This window comes from Cervus elaphus, chromosome 1 (assembly GCF_910594005.1).
Source record: "Cervus elaphus chromosome 1, mCerEla1.1, whole genome shotgun sequence".
NCBI lineage: Eukaryota > Metazoa > Chordata > Mammalia > Artiodactyla > Cervidae > Cervus > Cervus elaphus.
In genome coordinates, this window is record NC_057815.1 from 4,653,522 (window position 1) to 4,666,733 (window position 13,212).

Below are 13,212 nucleotides of genomic sequence, written 5' to 3' on the forward strand. Positions count from 1 at the left end.
GGTTTATATTCTCGAGTTATGACGGGGATGGCCCTTCCTCCCACGTGTTTGTTCAGCAACGTCAGGACTCCTGCCTAGTTGCGAGGGACAACTCGGGATTCTCCTCGAGGCTTGGCAGGGCAATTGGGACGCCTCTCCAGCTGAGGCGGGAGACCAAGTGTCCCTTTCCACGTGCCACAGGAATCCTGGGACTCCTCTCAAGTTTCACGAGGAGTCAGGCATCGTCTCCTTTGGAGGCACTGATCTCCGCGTACCTCTGGAGTTTTCAAAGGATGTGAGGCCTCCGGTCGCGATGAGGTGGGGAACTAGGTCTTTCTCTGTGGTCTCCACAGGGGATTCAGACATCCTTTCGTCTTGGGAGATGCAAGACGAGCCTGCATTCAAGTCACTGCAGGGATATCCGGCCTTATTTCGAGCCAGGGCATCGCGGTGTCCATTCCACTTGAGGCCGCAAACCCAGGGTCCCTCTCACATACCTAGAGCTGAGAGAAGCCTCCTCTTGAGGTGCTTGTGGTAAGGTGGTATTCCTCTGGAGTCGAAGCCAGGGACTAACCTCTCATCTCGAGTTGATTTTTGGTCCACGGAGCTCTTTCGTGTTGCTACAGTGACCTCAGGATCCCTCTAGCCTTGAAAGAGTGTTCTTTGCGTTTCTCTGGAGTGCCACCAAGGAAATCAAGGCTCCTTTCGTGTGTGATGTGCAACACGGAATTGCTCTGCAGGCAGTGCAGGGGAATCGGGCCTCATTTCGTGGCGAGGGGGAAGTCTCATGGTTTTTCTCGAGTTGCGGCGGGAACCTGGGGTATATTCTCGAGTTACGAAGGGGATGGCCCTTCCACCCACGTGTTTGTTCAGCGACGTCAGGACTCCTGCCTAATTGCGAGGGACAACTCGGGATTCTCCTCGAGGCTTGGCAGGGCAATTGTGACGCCTCTCCAGCTGAGGCGGGAGACCAAGAGTCCCTTTCCACGGGCACAGGAATCCTGGGACTCCTATCAAGTTTCACGAGGAGTCAGGCATCGTCTCCTTTGGAGGCACTGATGTCCGTGTACCTCTGGAGTTTTCAAAGGATGTGAGGCCTCCGGTCGTCATGAGGTGGGGAACTAGGTCTTTCTCTGTGGTCTCCACAGGGGATTCAGACATCCTTTCGTCTTGGGAGATGCAAGACGAGCCTGCATTCAAGTCACTGCAGGGATATCCGACCTTATTTCGAGTCAGGGCATCGCGGTGTCCATTCCACTTGAGGCCGCAAACGCAGGGCCCATCTCACATACCTAGAGCTGAGAGAAGCCTCCTCTTGAGGTGCTTGTGGTAAGGTGGTATTCCTCTGGAGTCGAAGCCAGGGACTAACCTCTCATCTCGAGTTGATTTTTGGTCCACGGAGCTCTTTCGTGTTGCTACAGTGACCTCAGGATCCCTCTAGCCTTGAATGAGTGTTCTTGGTGTTTCTCCGGAGTGCCATCAAGGAAATCAAGGCTCCTTTCATGTGTGATGTGCAACACGGAATTGCTCTGCACGCAGTGCAGGGGAATCAGGCCTCATCTCGCGGCGAGGGGGAAGTCTCATGGTTTTTCTCGAGTTGCGGCGGGAACCTGGAGTATATTCTCGAGTTACGACGGGAATGGCTCTTCCACCCACGTGTTTGTTCAGCGACTTCACGACTCCTGCCTAGTTGCGAGGGACAACTCGGGATTCTCCTCGAGGCTTGGCAGGGCAATTGGGACGCCTCTCCAGCTGAGGCAGGAGACCAAGGGTCCCTTTCCAAATGCCACAGGAATCCCGGGACTCCTATCAAGTTTCACAAGGAGTCAGGCATCGTCTTCTTTGGAGGCACTGATCTCCGCGTACCTCTGGAGTTTTCAAAGGATATAAGGAATCCGGTCGCGATGAGGTGGGGAACTAGGTCTTTCTCTGTGGTCTCCACAGGAGATTCAGACATCATTTCATCTTGGGAGATGCAAGACGAGCCTGCATTCAAGTCACTGCAGGGATATCCGGCCTTATTTCGAGTCAGGGCATCGCGGTGTCCATTCCACTTGAGGCCGCAAACTCAGGGCCCCTCTCACATACCTAGAGCTGAGAGAAGCCTCCTCTTGAGGTGCTTGTGGTAAGGGTTAGTCCTCTGGAGTCGAAGCCAGGGACTAACCTCTCATCTCGAGTTGATTTTTGGTCCACAGAGCTCTTTCGTGTTGCTACAGTGACCTCAGGATCCCTCTAGCCTTGAAAGAGTGTTCTTGGTGTTTCTCTGGAGTGCCATCAAGGAAATCAAGGCTCCTTTCATGTGTGATGTGCAACACGGAATTGCTCTGCACGCAGTGCAGGGGAATCAGGACTCATCTCGCGGCGAGGGGGAAGTCTCATGGTTTTTCTCGAGTTGCGGCGGGAACCTGGGGTATATTCTCGAGTTACGACGGGGATGGCCCTTCCACACACGTGTTTCTTCAGCCACGGCAGGACTCCTGACTAGTTGCGAGGGACAACTCAGAATTCTCCTCGAGGCTTGGCAGGGCAATTGGGACGCCTCTCCAGCTGAGGCGGGAGACCAAGGGTCCCTTTCCATGTGCCACAGGAATCCTGGGACTCCTATGAAGTTTCACGAGGAGTCAGGCATCGTCTCCTTTCGAGGCACTGATCTCCGCGTACCTCTGGAGTTTTCAAAGGATGTGAGTCCTCCTGTCGCGATGAGGTGGGGAACTAGGTCTTTCTCTGTGGTCTCCACAGGGGATTCAGACATCCTTTCATCTTGGGAGATGCAAGACGAGCCTGCATTCAAGTCACTGCAGGGATATCCGGCCTTATTTCGAGTCAGGGCATCGCGGTGTCCATTCCACTTGAGGCCGCAAACTCAGGGTCCCTCTCACATACCTACAGCTGAGAGAAGCCTCCTCTTGAGGTGCTTGTGGTAAGCTGGTATTCCTCTGGAGTCGAAGCCAGGGACTAACCTCTCATCTCGAGTTGATTTTTGGTCCATGGAGCTCTTTCGTGTTGCTACAGTGACCTCAGGATCCCTCTAGCCTTGAAACAGTGTTCTTGGGGTTTCTCTGGAGTGCCATCAAGGAAATCAAGGCTCCTTTCATGTGTGATGTGCAACACGGAATTGCTCTGCACGCAGTGCAGGGGAATCGGGCCTCATCTCGCGGCGAGGGGGAAGTCTCATGGTTTTTCTCGAGTTGCGGCGGGAACCTGGGGTGTATTCTCCAGTTAACACGGGGATGGCCCTTCCACCCACGTGTTTGTTCAGCCACGTCAGGACTCCTGCCTAGTTGCGAGGGACAACTCGGGATTCTCCTCAAGGATTGGCAGGGCAATTGTGACGCCTCTCCAGCTGAGGCGGGAGACGAAGGCTCCCTTTCCACGTGCCACAGGAATCCTGGGATTCCTATCAAGTTTCACGAAGAGTCAGGCATCATCTCCTTTGGAGGTACTGATCTCCGCGTACCTCTGGAGTTTTCAAAGGATGTGAGGCCTCCGGTCGCGATGAGTTGGGGAACTAGGTCTTTCTCTGTGGTCTCCACAGGGGATTCAGACATCCTTTCGTCTTGGGAGATGCAAGACGAGCCTGCATTCAAGTCACTGCAGGGATATCCGGCCTTATTTCGAGCCAGGGCATTGCGGTGTCCCTTCCACTTGAGGCCACAAACTCAGGGTCCCTTTCACATACCTAGAGCTGAGAGAAGCCTCCTCTGTAGGTGCTTCTGGTAAGGTGGTATTCCTCTGGAGTCGAAGCCAGGGACTAACCTCTCATCTCGAGTTGATTTTTGGTCCACGGAGTTCTTTCGTGTTGCTACAGTGACCTCAGGATCCCTCTAGCCTTGAAACAGTGTTCTTGGGTTTCTCTGGAGTGCCACCAAGGAAATGAAGGCTCCTTTCATGTGTAATGTGCAACACGGAATTGCTCTGCACGCAGTGCAGGGGAATCGGGCCTCATCTCGCGGCGAGGGAGAAGTCTCATGGTTTTTCTCGAGTTGCGGCGGGAACCTGGGGTATATCTCGAGTTACGATGGGGATGGCCCTTGCACACACGAGTTTGTTCAGCGATGGCAGGACTCCTGCCTAGTTGCGAGGGACAACTCGGGATTCTCCTCGAGGCGTGGCAGGGTAATTGGGACGCCTCTCCAGCTGAGGCGGGAGACCAAGGGTCCCTTTCCACGTGCCACAGGAATCCTGGGAATCCTATGAAGTTTCACGAGGAGTCAGGCATCGTCTCCTTTGGAGGCACTGATCTCCGCGTACCTCTGGAGTTTTCAAAGGATGTGACGCGTCCGGTCGCGATGAGGTGGGGAACTAGGTCTTTCTCTGTGATCTACACAGGGGATTCAGACATCCTTTCGTCTTGGGAGATGCAAGGCAAGCCTGCATTCAAGTCACTGCAGTGATATTCGGCCTTATTTCGAGTCAGGGCATCACGTTGTCCATTCCACTTGAGGCCGCAAACTCAGGGTCCCTCTCACATACCTAGAGCTGAGAGAAGCCTCCTCTTGAGGTGCTTGTGGTAAGGTGGTATTCCTCTGGAGTCGAAGCCAGGGACTAACCTCTCATCTCGAGTTGATTTTTGGTCCACGGAGCTCTTTCGTGTTGCTACAGTGACCTCAGTATCCCTCTAGCCTTGAAACAGTGTTCTTGGGGTTTCTCTGGAGTGCCACCAAGGAAATGAAGGCTCCTTTCATGTGTGATGTGCAACACAGAATTGCTCTGCACGCAGTGCAGGGGAATCGGGCCTCATCTCGCGACGAGGGGGAAGTCTCATGGTTTTTCTCGAGTTGCGGCGGGAACCTGGGTTATATTCTCGAGTTATGACGGGGATGGCCCTTCCTCCCACGTGTTTGTTCAGCAACGTCAGGACTCCTGCCTAGTTGCGAGGGACAAGTCGGGATTCTCCTCGAGGCTTGGCAGGGTAATTGGGACGCCTCTCCAGCTGAGGCGGGAGACCAAGGGTCCCTTTCCACGTGCCACAGGAATCCTGGGAATCCTATGAAGTTTCACGAGGAGTCAGGCATCGTCTCCTTTGGAGGCACTCATCTCCGCGTACCTCTGGAGTTTTCAAAGGATGTGACGCGTCAGGTCGCGATGAGGTGGGGAACTACGTCTTTCTCTGTGATCTACACAGGGGATTCAGACATCCTTTCGTCTTGGGAGATGCAAGGCAAGCCTGCATTCAAGTCACTGCAGTGATATCCGGCCTTATTTCGAGTCAGGGCATCACGTTGTCCATTCCACTTGAGGCCGCAAACTCAGGGTCCCTCTCACATACCTAGAGCTGAGAGAAGCCTCCTCTTGAGGTGCTTGTGGTAAGGTGGTATTCCTCTGGAGTCGAAGCCAGGGACTAACCTCTCATCTCGAGTTGATTTTTGGTCCACGGAGCTCTTTCGTGTTGCTACAGTGACCTCAGGATCCCTCTAGCCTTGAAACAGTGTTTTTGGGGTTTCTCTGGAGTGCCACCAAGGAAATGAAGGCTCCTTTCATGTGTGATGTGCAACACGGAATTGCTCTACACGCAGTGCAGGGGAATCGGGCCTCATCTCGCGGCGAGGGGGAAGTCTCATGGTTTTTCTCGAGTTGCGGCGGGAACCTGGGGTATATTCTCGAGTTACGACGGGGATGGCCCTTCCTCCCACGTGTTTGTTCAGCGACGTCAGGACTCCTGCCTAGGTGCGAGGGACAACTCGGGATTCTCCTCGAGGCTTGGCAGGGCAATTGGGACGCCTCTCCAGCTGAGGCGGGGGACCAAGGGTCCCTTTCCACGTGCCACAGGAATCCTGGTACTCCTCTCAAGTTTCACGAGGAGTCAGGCATCATCTCCTTTGGAGGCACTGATCTCCGCGTACCTCTGGAGTTTTCAAAGGATGTGAGGCCTCCGGTCGCGATGAGGTGGGGAACTAGGTCTTTCTCTGTGGTCTCCACAGGGGATTCAGACATCCTTTCGTCTTGGGAGATGCAAGACGAGCCTGCATTCAAGTCACTGCAGGGATATCCGGCCTTATTTCGAGCCAGGGCATCGCGGTGTCCATTCCACTTGAGGCCGCAAACTCAGGGTCCCTCTCACATACCTAGAGCTGAGAGAAGCCTCCTCTTGAGGTGCTTGTGGTAAGGTGGTATTCCTCTGGAGTCGAAGCCAGGGACTAACCTCTCATCTCGAGTTGATTTTTGGTCCACAGAGCTCTTTCGTGTTGATACAGTGACCTCAGGATCCCTCTAGCCTTTAAACAGTGTTTTTGGGGTTTCTCTGGAGTGCCATCAAGGAAATCAAGGCTCCTTTCATGTGTGATGTGCAACACGGAATTGCTCTGCATGCAGTGCAGGGGAATCGGGCCTCATCTCGCGGCGAGGGGGAAGTCTCATGGTTTTTCTCGAGTTGCGGCGGAAACCTGGCGTATATCTCGAGTTACGATGCGTTTGGCCCTTGCACACACGAGTTTGTTCAGCGACGGCAGGACTCCTGCCTAGTTACGAGGGACAACTCGGGATTCTCCTCGAGGCTTGGCAGGGTAATTGGGACGCCTCTCCCGCTGAGGCGGGAGACCAAGGGTCCCTTTCCACGTGCCACAGGAATCCTGGGAATCCTATGAAGTTTCACGAGGAGTCAGGCATCGTCTCCTTTGGAGGCACTCATCTCCGCGTACCTCTGGAGTTTTCAAAGGATGTGACGCGTCCGGTCGCGATGAGGTGGGGAACTAGGTCTTTCTCTGTGATCTACACAGGGGATTCAGACATCCTTTCGTCTTGGGAGATGCAAGGCAAGCCTGCATTCAAGTCACTGCAGAGATATCCGGCCTTATTTCGAGTCAGGGCATCACGTTGTCCATTCCACTTGAGGCCGCAAACTCAGGGTCCCTCTCACATACCTAGAGCTGAGAGAAGCCTCCTCTTGAGGTGCTTGTGGTAAGGTGGTATTCCTCTGGAGTCGAAGCCAGGGAATAACCTCTCATCTCGAGTTGATTTTTGGTCCACGGAGCTCTTTCGTGTTGCTACAGTGACCTCAGTATCCCTCTAGCCTTGAAACAGTGTTCTTGGGGTTTCTCTGGAGTGCCACCAAGGAAATGAAGGCTCCTTTCATGTGTGATGTGCAACACGGAATTGCTCTGCACGCAGTGCAGGGGAATCGGGCCTCATCTCGCGGCTAGGGGGAAGTCTCATGGTTTTTCTCGAGTTGCGGCGGGAACCTGGGGTATATTCTCGAGTTACGACGGGGATGGCCCTTCCTCCCACGTGTTTGTTCAGCGACGTCAGGACTCCTGCCTAGTTGCGAGGGACAACTCGGGATTCTCCTCGAGGCTTGGCAGGGCAATTGGGACGCCTCTCCAGCTGAGGCGGGGGACCAAGGGTCCCTTTCCACGTGCCACAGGAATCCTGGGACTCCTCTCAAGTTTCACGAGGAGTCAGGCATCATCTCCTTTGGAGGCACTGATCTCCGCGTACCTCTGGAGTTTTCAAAGGATGTGAGGCCTCCGGTCGGGATGAGGTGGGGAACTAGGTCTTTCTCTGTGGTCTCCACAGGGGATTCAGACATCCTTTCGTCTTGGGAGATGCAAGACGAGCCTGCATTCACGTCACTGCAGGGATATCCGGCCTTATTTCGAGCCAGGGCATCGCGGTGTCCATTCCACTTGAGGCCGCAAACTCAGGGTCCCTCTCACATACCTAGAGCTGAGAGAAGCCTCCTCTTGAGGTGCTTGTGGTAAGGTGGTATTCCTCTGGAGTCGAAGCCAGGGACTAACCTCTCATCTCGAGTTGATTTTTGGTCCATAGAGCTCTTTCGTGTTGCTACAGTGACCTCAGGATCCCTCTAGCCTTGAAACAGTGTTCTTGGGGTTTCTCTGGAGTGCCATCATGAAATGAAGGCTCCTTTCATGTGTGATGTGCAACACGGAATTGCTCTGCACGACAGTGCAGGGGAATCGGGCCTCATCTCGCGGCGAGGGGGAAGTCTCATGGTTTTTCTCGAGTTGCGGCGGGAACCTGGAGTATATTCTCGAGTTACGACGGGAATGGCCCTTCCACCCACGTGTTTGTTCAGCGACTTCACGACTCCTGCCTAGTTGCGAGGGACAACTCGGGATTCTCCTCGAGGCTTGGCAGGGCAATTGGGACGCCTCTCCAGCTGAGGCAGGAGACCAAGGGTCCCTTTCCAAGTGCCACAGGAATCCCGGGACTCCTATCAAGTTTCACAAGGAGTCAGGCATCGTCTCCTTTGGAGGCACTGATCTCCGCGTACCTCTGGAGTTTTCAAAGGATATAAGGAATCCGGTCGCGATGAGGTGGGGAACTAGGTCTTTCTCTGTGGTCTCCACAGGAGATTCAGACATCCTTTCATCTTGGGAGATGCAAGACGAGCCTGCATTCAAGTCACTGCAGGGATATCCGGCCTTATTTCGAGCCAGGGCATCGCGGTGTCCATTCCACTTGAGGCCGCAAACTCAGGGCCCCTCTCACATAGCTAGAGCTGAGAGAAGCCTCCTCTTGAGGTGCTTGTGGTACGGTGGTATTCCTCTGGAGTCGAAGCCAGGGACTAACCTCTCATCTCGAGTTGATTTTTGGTCCACGGAGCTCTTTCGTGTTGCTACAGTGACCTCAGGATCCCTCTAGCCTTGAAACAGTGTTCTTGGGGTTTCTCTGGAGTGCCATCAAGGAAATCAAGGCTCCTTTCATGTGTGATGTGCAACACGGAATTGCTCTGCACGCAGTGCAGGGGAATCAGGCCTCATCTCGCGGCGAGGGGGAAGTCTCATGGTTTTTCTCGAGTTGCGGCGGGAACCTGGGGTATATCTCGAGTTACGATGGGTTTAGCCCTTGCACACACGAGTTTGTTCAGCGACGGCAGGACTCCTGCCTAGTTACGAGGGACAACTCGGGATTCTCCTCGAGGCTTGGCAGGGTAATTGGGACGCCTCTCCAGCTGAGGCGGGAGACCAAGGGTCCCTTTCCACGTGCCACAGGAATCCTGGGAATCCTATGAAGTTTCACGAGGAGTCAGGCATCGTCTCCTTTGGAGGCACTCATCTCCGCGTACCTCTGGAGTTTTCAAAGGATGTGACGCGTCCGGTCGCGATGAGGTGGGGAACTAGGTCTTTCTCTGTGATCTACACAGGGGATTCAGACATCCTTTCGTCTTGGGAGATGCAAGGCAAGCCTGCATTCAAGTCACTGCAGGGATATCCGGCCTTATTTCGAGTCAGGGCATCACGTTGTCCATTCCACTTGAGGCCGCAAACTCAGGGTCCCTCTCACATACCTAGAGCTGAGAGAAGCCTCCTCTTGAGGTGCTTGTGGTAAGGTGGTATTCCTCTGGAGTCGAAGCCAGGGAATAACCTCTCATCTCGAGTTGATTTTTGGTACACGGAGTTCTTTCGTGTTGCTACAGTGACCTCAGTATCCCTCTAGCCTTGAAAGAGTGTTCTTGGTGTTTCTCTGGAGTGCCACCAAGGAAATGAAGGCTCCTTTCATGTGTGATGTGCAACACGGAATTGCTCTGCACGCAGTGCAGGGGAATCGGGCCTCATCTCGCGGCTAGGGGGAAGTCTCATGGTTTTTCTCGAGTTGCGGCAGGAACCTGGGGTATATTCTCGAGTTACGACGGGGATGGCCCTTCCTCCCACGTGTTTGTTCAGCGACGTCAGGACTCCTGCCTAGTTGCGAGGGACAACTCGGGATTCTCCTCGAGGCTTGGCAGGGCAATTGGGACGCCTCTCCAGCTGAGGCGGGGGACCAAGGGTCCCTTTCCACGTGCCACAGGAATCCTGGGACTCCTCTCAAGTTTCACGAGGAGTCAGGCATCATCTCCTTTGGAGGCACTGATCTCCGCGTACCTCTGGAGTTTTCAAAGGATGTGAGGCCTCCGGTCGCGATGAGGTGGGGAACTAGATCTTTCTCTGTGGTCTCCACAGGGGATTCAGACATCCTTTCGTCTTGGGAGATGCAAGACGAGCCTGCATTCAAGTCACTGCAGGGATATCCGGCCTTATTTCGAGCCAGGGCATCGCGGTGTCCATTCCACTTGAGGCCGCAAACTCAGGGTCCCTCTCACATACCTAGAGCTGAGAGAAGCCTCCTCTTGAGGTGCTTGTGGTAAGGTGGTATTCCTCTGGAGTCGAAGCCAGGGACTAACCTCTCATCTCGAGTTGATTTTTGGTCCACAGAGCTCTTTCGTGTTGATACAGTGACCTCAGGATCCCTCTAGCCTTGAAACAGTGTTTTTGGGGTTTCTCTGGAGTGCCATCAAGGAAATCAAGGCTCCTTTCTTGTGTGATGTGCAACACGGAATTGCTCTGCATGCAGTGCAGGGGAATCGGGCCTCATCTCGCGGCGAGGGGGAATTCTCATGGTTTTTCTCGAGTTGCGGCGGAAACCTGGCGTATATCTCGAGTTACGATGCGTTTGGCCCTTGCACACACGAGTTTGTTCAGCGACGGCAGGACTCCTGCCTAGTTACGAGGGACAACTCGGGATTCTCCTCGAGGCTTGGCAGGGTAATTGGGACGCCTCTCCCGCTGAGGCGGGAGACCAAGGGTCCCTTTCCACGTGCCACAGGAATCCTGGGAATCCTATGAAGTTTCACGAGGAGTCAGGCATCGTCTCCTTTGGAGGCACTCATCTCCGCGTACCTCTGGAGTTTTCAAAGGATGTGACGCGTCCGGTCGCGATGAGGTGGGGAACTAGGTCTTTCTCTGTGATCTACACAGGGGATTCAGACATCCTTTCGTCTTGGGAGATGCAAGGCAAGCCTGCATTCAAGTCACTGCAGAGATATCCGGCCTTATTTCGAGTCAGGGCATCACGTTGTCCATTCCACTTGAGGCCGCAAACTCAGGGTCCCTCTCACATACCTAGAGCTGAGAGAAGCCTCCTCTTGAGGTGCTTGTGGTAAGGTGGTATTCCTCTGGAGTCGAAGCCAGGGAATAACCTCTCATCTCGAGTTGATTTTTGGTCCACGGAGCTCTTTCGTGTTGCTACAGTGACCTCAGTATCCCTCTAGCCTTGAAACAGTGTTCTTGGGGTTTCTCTGGAGTGCCACCAAGGAAATGAAGGCTCCTTTCATGTGTGATGTGCAACACGGAATTGCTCTGCACGCAGTGCAGGGGAATCGGGCCTCATCTCGCGGCTAGGGGGAAGTCTCATGGTTTTTCTCGAGTTGCGGCGGGAACCTGGGGTATATTCTCGAGTTACGACGGGGATGGCCCTTCCTCCCACGTGTTTGTTCAGCGACGTCAGGACTCCTGCCTAGTTGCGAGGGACAACTCGGGATTCTCCTCGAGGCTTGGCAGGGCAATTGGGACGCCTCTCCAGCTGAGGCAGGGGGACCAAGGGTCCCTTTCCACGTGCCACAGGAATCCTGGGACTCCTCTCAAGTTTCACGAGGAGTCAGGCATCATCTCCTTTGGAGGCACTGATCTCCGCGTACCTCTGGAGTTTTCAAAGGATGTGAGGCCTCCGGTCGTGATGAGGTGGGAAACTAGGTCTTTCTCTGTGGTCTCCACAGGGGATTCAGACATCCTTTCGTCTTGGGAGATGCAAGACGAGCCTGCATTCAAGTCACTGCAGGGATATCCGGCCTTATTTCGAGCCAGGGCATCGCGGTGTCCATTCCACTTGAGGCCGCAAACTCAGGGTCCCTCTCACATACCTAGAGCTGAGAGAAGCCTCCTCTTGAGGTGCTTGTGGTAAGGTGGTATTCCTCTGGAGTCGAAGCCAGGGACTAACCTCTCATCTCGAGTTGATTTTTGGTCCATAGAGCTCTTTCCTGTTGCTACAGTGACCTCAGGATCCCTCTAGCCTTGAAACAGTGTTCTTGGGGTTTCTCTGGAGTGCCATCATGAAATGAAGGCTCCTTTCATGTGTGATGTGCAACACGGAATTGCTCTGCACGACAGTGCAGGGGAATCGGGCCTCATCTCGCGGCGAGGGGGAAGTCTCATGGTTTTTCTCGAGTTGCGGCGGGAACCTGGAGTATATTCTCGAGTTACGACGGGAATGGCCCTTCCACCCACGTGTTTGTTCAGCGACTTCACGACTCCTGCCTAGTTGCGAGGGACAACTCGGGATTCTCCTCGAGGCTTGGCAGGGCAATTGGGACGCCTCTCCAGCTGAGGCAGGAGACCAAGGGTCCCTTTCCAAGTGCCACAGGAATCCCGGGACTCCTATCAAGTTTCACAAGGAGTCAGGCATCGTCTCCTTTGGAGGCACTGATCTCCGCGTACCTCTGGAGTTTTCAAAGGATATAAGGAATCCGGTCGCGATGAGGTGGGGAACTAGTTCTTTCTCTGTGGTCTCCACAGGAGATTCAGACATCCTTTCATCTTGGGAGATGCAAGACGAGCCTGCATTCAAGTCACTGCAGGGATATCCGGCCTTATTTCGAGCCAGGGCATCGCGGTGTCCATTCCACTTGAGGTCGCAAACTCAGGGCCCCTCTCACATAGCTAGAGCTGAGAGAAGCCTCCTCTTGAGGTGCTTGTGGTACGGTGGTATTCCTCTGGAGTCGAAGCCAGGGACTAACCTCTCATCTCGAGTTGATTTTTGGTCCACGGAGCTCTTTCGTGTTGCTACAGTGACCTCAGGATCCCTCTAGCCTTGAAACAGTGTTCTTGGGGTTTCTCTGGAGTGCCATCAAGGAAATCAAGGCTCCTTTCATGTGTGATGTGCAACACGGAATTGCTCTGCACGCAGTGCAGGGGAATCAGGCCTCATCTCGCGGCGAGGGGGAAGTCTCATGGTTTTTCTCGAGTTGCGGCGGGAACCTGGGGTATATCTCGAGTTACGATGGGTTTAGCCCTTGCACACACGAGTTTGTTCAGCGACGGCAGGACTCCTGCCTAGTTACGAGGGACAACTCGGGATTCTCCTCGAGGCGTGGCAGGGTAATTGGGACGCCTCTCCAGCTGAGGCGGGAGACCAAGGGTCCCTTTCCACGTGCCACAGGAATCCTGGAAATCCTATGAAGTTTCACGAGGAGTCAGGCATCGTCTCCTTTGGAGGCACTCATCTCCGCGTACCTCTGGAGTTTTCAAAGGATGTGACGCGTCCGGTCGCGATGAGGTGGGGAACTAGGTCTTTCTCTGTGATCTACACAGGGGATTCAGACATCCTTTCGTCTTGGGAGATGCAAGGCAAGCCTGCATTCAAGTCACTGCAGTGATATCCGGCCTTATTTCGAGTCAGGGCATCACGTTGTCCATTCCACTTGAGGCCGCAAACTCAGGGTCCCTCTCACATACCTAGAGC